The sequence below is a fragment of the Silene latifolia genome, chromosome 8, assembly GCF_048544455.1.
Source record: "Silene latifolia isolate original U9 population chromosome 8, ASM4854445v1, whole genome shotgun sequence".
Taxonomy (NCBI): Eukaryota; Viridiplantae; Streptophyta; class Magnoliopsida; order Caryophyllales; family Caryophyllaceae; genus Silene; species Silene latifolia.
The window spans coordinates 36,260,704-36,275,395 of NC_133533.1; the positions used below are offsets into that span (position 1 = coordinate 36,260,704).

The window sequence follows — 14,692 nt, forward strand, 5'->3', positions numbered from 1 at the left end:
GGCGCAGCAGGAACTGCGCTCCTTCGAAGAGGCGCAGCAGTTGCTGCGTCCTTTCTCGACGGTTTATCTTCTGGAAATCCGTAAAAAAGAGGTTTTTATAATGGTTTTAGAAATCGGTTTTAATTGGTATTTTCGACATAAACCTTACATTATGATACAATAAGATAAAGTACAATAATAAAATAAGGATTATACACCCTCAGACTTACATGTTGACGAAACGAGAAGGACTAAGATATCGATTAGTGATGCTCGACGCGAATGTAAAGAAAGTGCCCTCGTAAGAGGAAAACGATTAGATTAATTAAGTTGATTGATTGTGGAGTTGGTCAAATTGATCGGTCATGCAAACGAGGGTGGTACTCAGAAGGATCCGAGCTTACGTGGTCGAATGTTCAAGCACGTAGACGCCAAAAAGTAAGAACAAAGGTCTAGAATGCAATGGGAGAAGAGAAGGGCGGACACTCGCGTAAGAAATATGAGGATCGAAGGCTCCTATTTATACTAATCACGTGAAGGAATAGGGTTTCAGAGACTCTTTGGAAGTGAATCTCGGAAAGATATGAAAAAGATACAAGAAATACGCAGAAAAGGACCTGGGAAGAGGCGCAGCAAGCACTGCGTCTCTTGGAAGAGGCGCAGCACGTGCTGCGTCTATTCCCAAGTGGTTTCCTCCTGCGAAAGAAAGATTTCCGTGTTTAAAATATGTAATAAAGGGATAATTCGGTTTTCCTTAATATTTTGTGTGAATATTATGAGAAATTGTTTACCAAAGAATAAAGATTATGAAATATTTATAAAAATATGGAATAGAAATATTCGGAACATTCCAGAACATTCTGACTCGGGATTTAACGGCTATCAGAAAATGAAGACGGTTTTAGGCCCGGACTCCAAATGTACTCTAATTACTGCCAAAACGACCGTATCGGCACGTAGATGACAACTAAGAGGTAGACATTAATATTTTAGCAATCACTTGACGATAAACTTCCGAACTGTCACAAATCGTTCCGCGTACCAAACATGCGGCCCAATCATCACCGGATGGTTTGCGGGAGGTGTAGAAATGAGGTATCTACAGGTGCATAACGTGATCCATTTGTCTTAGTAAGGCATTTTGCAAATGTGATTTTGAATAAGAAAATAGCCATCTGATCTGTCCTATATCCGGGCTAACCGGAGTTGGGATCGTCCTAGACTAATGCTGGAAAGGGAACAACCCCTGTACCAGACGGCTACATGAGGCGCGAGCCAGCCGGCGGTGTAAAGGGGCCTCCCCTGGTTCTGGAAATGAGAAATAAAAGGCCTGCTTGAGGTGCGGGTCAGCCTACGGTTATATGCCGTATTCTGACCATTTGAAAAACGTTATAAAACGTGCTGAAAAATGGGTGTTTGAACCCGATTTGGTTTGAAAGGGTCGTTTTGACCGCATTTGTTGATTTGAGGAACGGGACTCGAATAATCATCATTGTTTTGATAATATTCGGTGTCGGGTTCGACTTGACGAGCTTGACATGAATAGTTTTGAAAATGATTATGAACTAATTGTTTTAAGTTCATTTGAATATCATTAGTCGATACTCATCATCGTACCCGGGTTAAAATCCGGCGTGGTATGTAGAACCAAGGATGGCTTTGTGTTGGTGACTAATATGTTTATTTTGAAAAATATAAAGAAATGAAATAAAAGGCTTTAAAACACCTTTTTAATGTTATTAACCAAATATTATCACCGAAACACAGATTTAACCGTCATGGTATGAGGAACCAAAGGTGAAAAATATTTTATGGTTAAAACAAATGAAATAAAATAAAAAGGGTTCGAAAATATTTGAAATGGTAAAAACCGATTACAAATATGAAAATGAATTAAAGGGGAAAGACGAGAACAAACACGGTTGATCTCTGACCTAGACACCCCATTTAGGCGCGGGCAAGCCTGCAACCTAAGGGGCTTCTGTCTGAGGCCAAAAATCAGTTTTGGCTCGTTTATCCCATGTTTTGGTTCATGTTATGCACGTTTTAGCATCTTAAAGTCATGAAACAAATGAAAACATGATAAAAAGAGGATTTTTACACCCTCATACTTACATGTTTGGTTATGGCGAGTGACCGACGTAAGTGTAACAACTCGTTTGGTCGGAAAAAACTCGATTTAAAACCGTTTTGGTAAGTAAAAAGAGTGTTTTAAGTTTTGTGACGGTGTAGTGGTCGAAGTGGTCGGTCAAGTGATTTAATGCACGATGACGGTACCAAACAATGTGTAAGGCTTGTATTTACGATCGGTAGGTCGTAAATACGCGTCGAATTGTGACTTAAGAAGTCGAGTCGATAATTTTAAGGGAGAAAAGAGGGGGCGGACACTCGCGTAAGTCTCAAATGGGGGGCATTTGAGGGGTATTTATAGGTAAATGAGTGGTTGTGTGAGTTTTGAGCGACCTGGCCACCTGGGCTGCTCAAAGAGGCACGAGCCACGTTGCGGGTCTTCGAGGTGTGTTGTCGCTTTCACACAAACGCAATCATGATTTGTTCTATCCTAGGTTTTGTAGTCATATGTTTGGTACTTGACCAAACATAAATCCGGGAAAACTTAAGGTATAAGGTTTAAAATGTTCTGTTTTTGGTGGTTGACTCGGTTTGACTCGTTGTTGGAGTCGGGATTTGAATTTTTGAGTCGGTTTTTGGTCCGGTGTCGGTTTTGACTCTAGTTAGTGTCATTGCGACCCCGTCGTCGTTCATTAAACACTCCAGGTATTTTTGAAATGTTTTGAAATGTTTTATTTTCGAAATCGTTTTAAGTTTTCCGACGTAAAGTTTTACACAAACTGTCGATCAAACGCCGCGATTCCAAAACATGTTGTAGTCCGATAATCATCGGGTGTTTGTTGGAGTCTCAGCAGATACTGGGTATCTACAGTTATCCTTAAAGATTCTAATAATATTTGTATTACTACACTAGTAATAATATGATGTGATATTAGAATTTTGGTTGAACAATATATAAGATCTAAAACTAATTTTTTAGAGAGAAGGAGGAGATTAATATAAGAATGTTGATATATTGCATAAGAGAAAAATGAGAACATTTTTCTAATTATAGAGGAGGGGAGCCGGTTTGGGGAGGGTCCCAAAGCCAATGCATGGCTTATACTTTCTCCTTTTTCTCTTCTCAAAATCATAGGTGTGTAAGGCTAGCAATATAGGTAATGATTGTGTCTTATTTTAACAATTAAAATAAAAACACCCACTAATCCAAAAACCTTCAATTTCGGTCCACCCATAAAATGGACATCCATTTTATGTTTGTCAATTGTAACATTGTCTCACAATATGTCACATGTAGCATGTAACATGTTATTAATCAATTTAATGCATATTTAACAATTAAATATCATTATATAAATTAATTAAATTAAAAATAACAAATTTACTAGTAATACATAATTACTTGTGTATAAAATTAGTCAAGTTAATATAACTCACAACATTTTGTAATTATAATAAACTATCCATTCTTATCTCAATTGTTTCATAAACAATAACCAATTTTAGTAATAAAGACATTTTAATTACTAAAATAATCTTATTTAAACAATTTAAAATAAGATATAAATATTCTCACTCACAAAAATAAATTGTTCAATTTTAAGAAATTAATTAACTTGTATCAATATACAATTAATTAACTTATCTATTAAGGGAATTGTCCTATAGGTGTGACCTTAAGGGATCAACTGATCGCCACCGTCAAATGACAGTAATGTAAAACTTTAGTTAGCCAATCATTTCCGATTAATGTTGATCAGTTGACTATATAATATAATCATCCCTTGCGTATTCTTATCATGAGATTTAAACATGTTTGCACTATTGTTGAGGACACTTACTCCAACAATCTCCCACTTGTCTGAGACAAGTGTGCGTCACCAATTCTCTTGTCCTATTACAATCTCCCACTCAATGCAAGGTGTCTTGCAGGTTGTACTTGCATTTGATCATATCTTAAATGGTTTTCTTGATCTGGAGAGTAACTGTCTGACCGGAATTATCTACCGTAGATATCTTCTGAGCGTGGCCACGCATTTTTAGTTCACTACTCCTCGAGTGGCCCTGAGATTTCAAACAACCCTAACAAAGGGGTGGACAATTCCTATCGCACTATTCCCTTCGTATAGCCATAGTTCATCATGACCCAAAATGCACCCATATGACTTCAGTTATGATAGTCGTAGAGCATAAATCAAATTCACTCAGAAACTGTGCCACCTTGGGCGAACAGTCTCTAGTCAAAGATTCGACTCAAAAGAATACTATAGTAACTCTCGCCACGATCAGGCTATATAAATGTTGCTAGAACTCTATAAGCGGTCACTGCCCGACAGAGTGTCCCATACAGACTGCCAATGTGATCGACTAGTCATCCCTTATGACCCTATGTCACTTGAACTTGCCATCAATCGCATCACACTCTAGTCACTTGGAGACGTCACCTCATATAACCAACTAAGGGCCAATACTATGTTAATCCAGTTCACTTTAATAGAGTCAAACGTTGTCCTTACAACCTATTTGGATTTAACAAAGTAATAAAAGAATTTTTAATAAAACTCAAACGATGAATGCATTATCACATATGTAAAATTGATACCATATCAATTCTACATAATCTATAATCCATACTTAATATTGTATATAACTATACATATCAACTCAATTGAAATGGCATGACTTATCATGCTTAGCCTATGAAAAGGCCTTGGTTAGCAAGTTTTAGCAACACTTTGCACTTTACCTAACCTTACTATATACTATTTCCCATTCTTGTGTATAATCTTGTATTATATGAACTTCTTTGAGTACGTGTCTAGATCCTAATATCATCCCTTCCTTCTTGCATATCTCATTATTGCAAGTGTAGTCAATTTCCGTTGTGTATATCTCATTGTTCAACTACCTAGGACGTTTCTAGCAGATTTCCTCCTGAAAATATATAGCCAAGATGGTTCTCTAACCATCTTTGTGTGTTCAGAATGTGGTTACCGTGTAACACCTTGCACATAAATCCATATCATTTCTAATCACTTTAGCTTCATCTCTTTAGTGCTTCATGAGTGCTAAACAATGAACTATATGGCTATATAGAGACTTCTCTTAACGATTCGATTTATAACTTCTTGTCATACTCCAAGTATACGAAGTTTAAGAATGGTAATACTTCTTAGCGTAATGAATTAATCCCGCAGCGAAAACATGTGGATTCAATTTCTACATGTTCAATACCTTTGAACTTGTCTAGACTCTTATCAATATAAGAATATTCATTTAGCGCTAATATCCTCTTAGAACTATCTTTATAGGTCTGGATGCCTTAGAGATGTATTATTCTTCTCCTAAGTATTCCATCATTCACAATGATCAATATGTCCCTTACATATAAGACTAGTAACACCACATTACTCCCACTAAACTTCATGTACATTATCAAAACATACAATTTAACATCTTAACCTCAACTTAAGACTTCTTCTTAAGTTTGCACCCTACCTTAGGATAATTGCGATTATCAAAACTCATGCATGATTATTTTGAAATCCAACTATCAAATCACATCCGAATTCAATAAAGCGTTGTTGTTGCGTGCAAAACCCTTTGCTACCAATCAACCAAGCTAAGTAAACATCTTCATGTTTATGCTCATTTCGGACTCTTGTGGAGTTGAGACTAGATAAAGCATCTTAATAAGTTACAGGATTGTTCATGACCCCTGTCAACTTAGGTTTCGAAGAAATATTTACAGATTTTGACCAAGAAGGAACATCTTCATACGTCTTATCATCAGTTTCTGGCTCTTGAACATTTTCTCCCACTCTGTCTTTAAGAAATAAACTTCTTTTCTTTAATAGACAACATCACAAGCCACAAACCCTTTGTTCTCATGATCATGTAGGAAAAGAGAGCACATGTTTACTATCGAAACAAGCTACAATTTAGGTACCATGCCTAACCATATCTCATATGAAATGTGGATGATTGCTTTACACATGTTTTATTTTAGAGGAATATTAAATACCAGACAAATTTTATGACAGAAACTATCTCCAACTATATTGTAAAGATTCTATCATATCGTAATGAAAGTGAACTTGTGGTACCATATCACACTCTTTTTGGTGCAGATAAAAGTCATCACTTTATTGTTCCCCATTTTAACAAAGTACTAATAGTTTGGTTTATACTCTCTAGGTTTTGATACTTTTTAAAACATACATTGAACTTATTCAAAGAATTTTTCTTCTTACCTCATTAAGTGGATATCAAGTATCTACCTAATTCGTTGGTAAAAGAGATGAAGAAGTAATGACCTTCTCTGATTGAAATTGTATTCGACCATACTGATGTGACCGTAATTAGCGCATATTTAGCCCCCGAATTAGCCTTGTTCTCATGCTTTTTAGTGCATATTTGGGTCATTTATTATCTTTAGTTCTTCGTTTTGCATATTCTTTGAGATTTTGATCCCTTGGTAGAAAAGGAGTAAGAATCTTGCATTTTCATGGCAAAACGAGACTAAATTGATCGAATCCAATGACCAAGCATCAAGGAGAGACAAGATTAGAAGGCCTTTGTACATATGATAGTATATGAGCAATGTTAAGAAAGGATCCTTGAGTCCCCAAGGAAATCCCCAAGGAATTTATGAAGAAAAGGGAAGAAAAGAAGAAGAAATCTTGCTGAGGCACAATCCGTGCGGATTGACCACAATCCGGCCGTCCTTACCATGCACAATCCGTGCGGTTTCATCCCAAGATGCTCGGGTTCAGCCACCACAATCCGCCCGGATTCCCTCAAAGTCGCACGTGTTCAACCGCCAGAATCCGCCCGTCCCGACTCAAAACCGCTCGGATTCCTCTATAGCGCGATTTCCTCTTCTCCAAGTTACAAAGAAAGAAGCCCTTCCCTCGAAAAATACCGGCTCCTCCTTGCTCAATCTAAAAAGTGTAATTACTAGTTTAGCCCTTAGTTAACCCTAATGCATCCCCCTAATTTCCACTATAAATACCCCATTAGTCTAATGAGAAGAGCATGTTCTTCTTAGCAATTCTTAGTGTAGTTAATATCAATCAAATCTCTCTTTAATATTGTAATCAACAATTAATCAAGTTCTAATACAAGTTTTAGTTCCTTAATCTCTCTTTTGTTCATCCTTTATTTTGGGTAATTGAAGATTATTTGGGTTATTATTGGGAGATTGACAACCTCTCAATCAAGCATCAAGTACTTCTTTTATTCTTGCTTTATTATTGGAATCATTAGTAGGTATAATCTCTTAATCCCTTTTTAATTATTGCTAATTACTTTGATCTATTCATCATGTTTAACTTTGTTGATATGATTGACAACCTTGCTAGCATGATCAACATGATAATGAGTGAGTAGTCACTTAGCTAGGGTTAATGGGTAATTAGGGGAAACCAACATGGGGAATGATTCATGCTTAATTTAATATGCTTTCATAATTTATTTGCTTGCTTGTTTTGATCTCGACTCATGCACATGTTATGTTTGATGAAATGCGAGCCTATGAATCCTTGCATTTTTTACCCATCACCTATCATTTCAATGAGACTTGTAAGACACAAACCAACTCGAGTCTCATTAGACCATGCATGTTGTTGAGTAGGGAAGATTAAGTCGACTTGTAGGTGTTGTACAATCTAATCGATTCGGCTCCGGGACCCAAACTTTCCTAGGATTGTAAGATATAACCCAACTCAATCCATCACAACAATAATTGCTTGCTTATAATTTGAGAACATGTTTGTATGATCAATTCCCATGATTCCCCTATGACCCCATGATACTCTAATGCCTTTAATCAATTGTTTACAACCCTTTTAATTCATCTTGCTTGTTTACTTTCATTGCTATTTAGTTTAGTGACCTTCTACATCAACCCAAATTGTGACACCCCTAAGACACCACTAGTCTCAATAGAAATCTCATCTCAATTCCCGTCCCTTGGGATCCGACCTTTGCTTGCCTCTTTACTAATTGTAGAGTTGTTTGTGAAGCTATAACTTGTGTTTTGATTCGGACGTGACCCAACGACCACATCTATTAAATTGTGAACCACGAAAAGTGTCCGATCAAAAATGGCGCCGTTGCCGGGGACGGTGTTAACTTGATTTAGATTTTCTTATATTGTTATTAGTTGTGTCTTTCTTTGCCTTGGGGAAGTAAAACTCCTCAAGGTTTGTTCTAATTGTTTTCAAGTTGTTTGATATTTTGCATGTCTAGAAGGTCACAAGGTGACTTGGTACCTCTTGATCGTGAAATTGAAAGAACTTTGACAACCAATAGAAGATTTGCTAGGAGAAATTTGAGAGGTGTTAGTGAGGTTGTAGATATTCAACCAACTATTGAGTTCATCAACCCTTTTGCAAGAGAAGGTGAGGAGAACCCAACACAAAATCAACCACAAAATCAACCCACAATGCCTAAGTTTTCATCACATTCCGTACCTACCGAGGATAACCTACCCAATGGTACGCCCACACCACAACATCTAACCGGAAATTTTATTGCCAAATCCGCATTTATCCAATTAGTTGAAAGAAGCCAATTTGGGGGGATGCCTAGTGAAGACCCTCATTCTCATATGGAGGCTTTTTGTGACTATTGTGATGCGATCTCACAAACCGGTGTAACTCAAGACCAAATTCGATGGGTCTTATTTCCTTTTTCTCTAATTGGCACCGCTAAAAAATGGTTAAAGAGCCTTGATAAGGTTACTCTCGGAATAGACTCTTGGAAGAAGTTGGCTCTAGCTTTCTACAAAAAATTCTACCCACCGGAAAAGACAAACATGCTAAGAGCTCAAATTACGGGTTTTAAGCAAAGGGATGAAGAATCTTTGTATGAAGCTTGGGAACGGTTCAAGGGAATTTGTCGCTCATGCCCTCACCATGGACTTAGCGAATGGTTCTTGGTACAACAATTTTGGAATGGTCTTTATGAAGATTCAAGAAATATCCTTAATATGGGATCGAATGGGATGTTCACCGAGGTTGATGACAACCAAACTTGGAGCAAAATTGAAGAGATGGCAATCCACAACTCACAATATAGTAGGCCTCACAAGGCTACTAGGGGAGGAAAGCACGAAGTGGACGCCGTTACTCAATTAGGTGCTCAACTTAGCTCCCATATCGATACTATCAACTTGAAGTTCGAGAAAGCGATGGCTAGACATGAAGAAGTCTCAAAATCACCAAAGCATCATGTCAATGCCATGACGGCATCTTCATCAATCCCAAGTGGGATATGTGAGAATTGTGGAACTTTGGGTCATGACCCAAGTGAGTGTAGGGGAACAACCGAACAAGTTAATGCTTTCCAAACATATAAAAGTGGTACCCCTTATTCAAATTCTTACAATGAGAATACCAAATTCCATCCAAATCTCTCATACAAAAGCCAAAATGTTCAAAATCCTCAAACAACATACACACCACCACCCATGAGAAATCAAAACCAAAGACCCTTTTACAACCAAACCAAGGTTATCAAAATCAATCTCCATACAATCAACAAAATGACCAAGGTTTGGATGTTCAAAAAGCGGTCCTCCAAATGCAAAAGAATCAACAAGAGTTTTTCACTCAAATGCAAAAAGATAGTCAAGCAAAGGAAATTACCATCAACAACATTCTAGCTCACACCAAGATGTTGGAAACCCAATTGACTCAACTAGCATCTTCAAGCTCACAAAGACAAAAGGGGCAATTACCACCTCAAAGTAATCCCCCAAGACATGAAACGGTTAGTGCCATTCACTTGAGAAGTGGTACAAGGTATGAAGCACCGAAGAAGCAAGTTGAGGATGAAGTTGTGGAAGCTAGTGACAAGGAAGAAGTTGTGCAAAACTCCAAGGTTGGAGAAGAATCAAAAGAAGAAATTTCAAAGAAAAATGAAGACAAGGTTAAGGAGAAGGAGCCCATTGTGATTAGACTTCCTTTTCCAAGTCGTCAAGCCAAGCCCAAATTTGATGAGCAACTTGGAAAGTTTATGGAAATTGTGAAGAATTTGGAAGTCTCGATTCCTTTCACGGAATTAATCAATCACGTGCCGGCCTATGCGAAATACATGAAAGACATCCTCACAAAGAAGAAGTCGATCCGGAAACTTGAGACTATCGCCTTCACCAAGGTGAGTAGTGCAATACTTCAAGGGAGTTCACCTCCAAAACTCAAGGATCCGGGTAGCTTCTCAATACCGTGTACCATTGGCGACACCACGATCAACAAAGCCTTATGTGATCTAGGGGCTAGTGTGAGTGTTATGCCGTACTCGGTGAGTAAAAGGTTGGGGATGGGAGAGCTTAAGTGCACCAATATCACACTCCAAATGGCCGATAGATCGACGAAGACACCATTAGGGATATGGGAAGATGTTCCCGTACGAATTGGGAAGTTTTTCATCCCGGTGGACTTTGTCATTGTTGATATGGAGGAAGATTCCAACATTCCAATCATTCTAGGAAGACCTTTCCTGCACACCACGGGTGCGGTGATTGATGTGAAACATGGTGAGCTCACTCTAGAAGTGGGAGATGAAAGCATAACCTTTAATCTTGACAAGACTATGAGAGCTCCCCATTTGCATGAACCATGTTTCATGGTTGATCATTATTGCCGGAAGGATGAAAGGAAGAAGTCGTAATTCCAATGGAAAAAGAAAATTGAAGATGCTCCATTCAAAGAGCAAGTGAACTGTGACAAGGAGAGCCTGCAAAGCTCATCAAAATCAAGCAAAGAGGAAGAAGATGGCCTCATTGGCCAAGAAAAGAAATTGGGAGAGTTGTCTCTATCAACTCAAGAGTAATTTAGTGATCAAGTGGATGAAGTATGTGGTCTTTGGGACGACGAATTTGAAGGGATTTTTAATCCCTATATTGGACATGCTATTGATCAAGACCGACAACAAGGGCCAAGGTCTATTGAAGAACTCTATCACGATAATGAACAAGCTTTTGATTATTTCTTCAAGGTGTTGAGCAACATCAACAACACCTTGGACATGCCCCCTTGACATCTCATCAAGAATGAGAGTTTGGTGGAGTCCTCCCTAAACCACCATTTGTAAATATTTCTAACTCCCTAACTCGCATTTCAATTCTTGTATTGCATTTTTTGTCATCTTTGGATTTATTTTATTTACTTTGATCAAGATAATTGTCATGTTTGAGAGATGTGAGGGAGGGACTAACGATTTCAATTGATGTGTAGTGCTTTAGCTTAGTGTGGGGATAACAATTGCCTAGGCTATTCATGCCTTAGTAGTGCCCCCACAATGAAGAACACAAGATATGAAGAAGAATGACAAGGGATTTGCATTGTACACGGATGGAACTGAATCCGGGTACAAAGGGGTAGAATCCGACCGGATTCAGGAGAATCCGCCCGTCTTTAGACAATCCGAGCGTACTGGGTAGAAGACGCACGTCCCTCTGAGCTGAACTTTTGAAATATTTTTGACTGTAAGAGAATCCGGGCGTCCTGAACAACAATCCGCTCGTCTCTGAGAATACGCCCGTCTTGAAGGGAAGAAGCCCGTCTCCTCAGCTGAGGAAAACAAGAAAAATCCCTGTGAAAGAATCCGCCCGTCTTCTGAAGAAGACGCCCGTCTCGTGTTTTCGAATCCGAGCGTTTTCTCTGGAATCCGCCCGTCTTTAGGCGAGATTTTCCCAACCCAGAACAGGCCAAATCCGAGCGTCTTGAGCAGAAACAGGCCCGGATTGCCCCTGCAGTTCGAATTTTTCGGGCTTTATAAAACCCCTCCCACCTTCATTCCTTCATTCCTTCATTCATAACACTACTCATAAACATCAAAACCCTCATCCTCTCCATCACAAAAACAAAATTCCTCAACAACATTCACCAAAATCAAATCAAAACATCCTTTTAACAACAAATCAATCACTCCTTTTTCAATAAAAATCAAAACCAAGCACAAAATCTTCAACCTTTGAGTCGATTTTTGAATTCATAAAGGCAAAGCCTTTCATCTTTAAATCGATTTGGGTACACTACAAATTGAAGATTTTTCACTCTTTCTTGGTTAATTCATCAATGGCAAGGACTAAGGGAGCAACAAAGGCAACAAAGACAAAGACACTTTGACAAAGGCAAAAGGCTCTTCAAGCAAAGAAAGCATTGGCTATGGTGGTAGCTAGCCCAAACTTGGATGTGCAACAACAAAAACAACCTCCCATGGGTGCAACAACATCTACTACTCCGGAAATTGATCAACTTTTGCACTATCCGGAGGTAAATTTCATTTCCAAAACCCATAGGGACACTTTTGCCAAGTTTGCTAGAAAATCATTTCAATCCACCAAGTTTATTTGTGAAGATACCTTAAATAAGTTGGGTGTCCTTGAGCAAACTAGAGTTTTCTTTAAGGCCATGGGGTTGAAGAAATTGTTTGAATCAAAAGAATTGACATACCCCTCCCTTACCTTGGAGTTTTTGAGTTCTTTGAAAGTCACCAAAGTTGAGACTAGGGAGAATCTCGAGTTTCGTCTAGCTAATGTTAGTAGATGCATTTCCTTTAGGGAATTGGGTGAAATTTTGGGTCTTAGTGATGAACCGAGTTATTTCAAGAATTATGGCAAGTATGACCCCGACCCTCTTTGGGAAGCGATTTCCGGAAGGAAATTTGAGGACTTTCATGCGAGTCGTGCTCTTTTAGTCCACCATCCGGGCATAAGAGTATGGCACAAGGTCATAGGAAACACCATTATTGCAAGAAAAGACACCAACCATTTCACCAAACTCGATTTTATTCTTCTTGAGTCGGCTTTGAACATTGGAAGAGTACACACCAAGCCTTTCAACTCTCTAAGGCTTTTGGTAGATAGATGGCTCAACATTGATTGTGGGAAGAAAGGCACTACCGTTATTATGAATGGCGGCCTAGTCACTATCCTAGCCAAATACTTTGATCCTAACTTCAACAAGGATAACAAGTATAAAGCAAAGGAGGGTGGTCATCTCATTGATATGCATACTATGATACACAAGTTCAAGTGGGTTTCCCATAACCCTCTTGATACCAAGTATGGATGGCTCACTAGTGAAGCTAAATCGTTTACTTTGCCTTCGAAGATTTGTCGTCTAAGTGTCCACCAGACCAATTATCTACTTCCCCTTTCTAAAGAGGCCGAGTATATTATCCAACAACAAAAGGGTGAACTTGAAATGCCCTCCTCTTCCATTGTCATACCACCTTACCCTTTCGATTACGAAGAGTTCAAGCCCGATCGGGTTGAAGCAAGAAATGAATATTTGACTCTTCTCATGCAAGCAATGCACAAGCAAGCCTTTGAGGATCGGAAAAACGCTTACTTGGCTCAATATTCACCCCTCCTACACTTAGCTAGGCAAGGACTACTTGATCCATCATGTCCTTTGCCTAGTTGGGTGGATAGAGAAGTCCTATTTCCGGGTGCATCTAGGGTCGTTTCGGGTGACAATGAGGTTGTTGATAATGAAGAAGTTGATGATAACATTGATAAAGAAGCGAGTGACGAAGGAGAAGGGGATGGTGAGCAAGATGGTGAGCAAGCTGAAGAAAGTGAAGAAGCAAATGAAAAGGGAAGTGGCAATGAGACCACTTCTAATGAGGAAAGTGATGATGATGATGATATGATGGAAGATTAGCAAGCTTGGAGGCTCCTACCCTCTTGAGGTTTGCTTCTTTCTCTCTTTGTTTTAATTATTTTTCTTGATCATTGTTGGAGTAGTCCTAGCACCTTAGAGGACTCACACCTCGGTACCATTGAGGTGTTCTCATTTTATTGTTCCCACTTTCAAAATCCAAAATGACAAATTAACTTCATGCATTGCATAGTGTATGCATGAACTATACCCATCCTTAGGACATTAGCAATAGTGTCTAACTCGGTTTGGGGAAGTTAATGCATACACAACGGGAGGTAATTCAAATTATCCTCTCCGTCATAAACAAAAACCATGCATCATGTAGTGTAGCTTAGTATAGATTGCATCTAGTATAGAAATCATGCATCATTTTTGCATAATTTCCCATCATTTTGCCATTGAGGACAATGCCCATATTAGTGTGGGGATGGGGAATTCTAACATAACTTTTATTAAAAATCCAAAAAATTGAAAAATTTCGAAAATCCATAAAAATTTGAAATTTGAAAAACCAAAAACATGTTCATTTCCTTTGTAGCGTAGTCATGTATATTGTTGTGTATATATTATGTTTGTTTCATCCTTGTTCACATTGATCGACTACGCCACATCCGAAACATGAGGATATTGAAGACCGCATGGTATGATCTTTCCAATCTCCTTTTTCCTCTTTATGTTAATGACTATGTGGCTTTATTTTGATTGATGCGGTATAACAATGTGAATTTAGGACTTGCATTTAGATTATATGTCATATTAGTTGGTAGAAGCATTTGCATTAGGATGTATATATGCTAGTTGCATCATGGCATGTAGTTGCATGTTAGAAAAATTTTGCGAAACCGTCTATTTGGGAAGCTTGACAAGTGTATATAGGCCCTAGTAGATGCTTTTAGTTCTTAAGACTTTGCTTGTTAGAATGCTTGTAAAACACCCTAGGATGTGTCATGCTAGTATCCTTTGAC

The 14,692-nt window shown here is 38.4% G+C and overlaps 1 non-coding gene across 1 annotated transcript; it reads right to left on the minus strand.

Moving 5' to 3' along the window:
• Positions 1-8,869: 8,869 nt before the first annotated feature.
• LOC141597584 (small nucleolar RNA R71) lies at positions 8,870-8,976 on the minus strand. The gene has a single exon (XR_012522812.1). It is a non-coding gene; the product is annotated as a small nucleolar RNA R71 (small nucleolar RNA).
• Between the last annotated feature and the right edge of the window lie 5,716 nt (positions 8,977-14,692).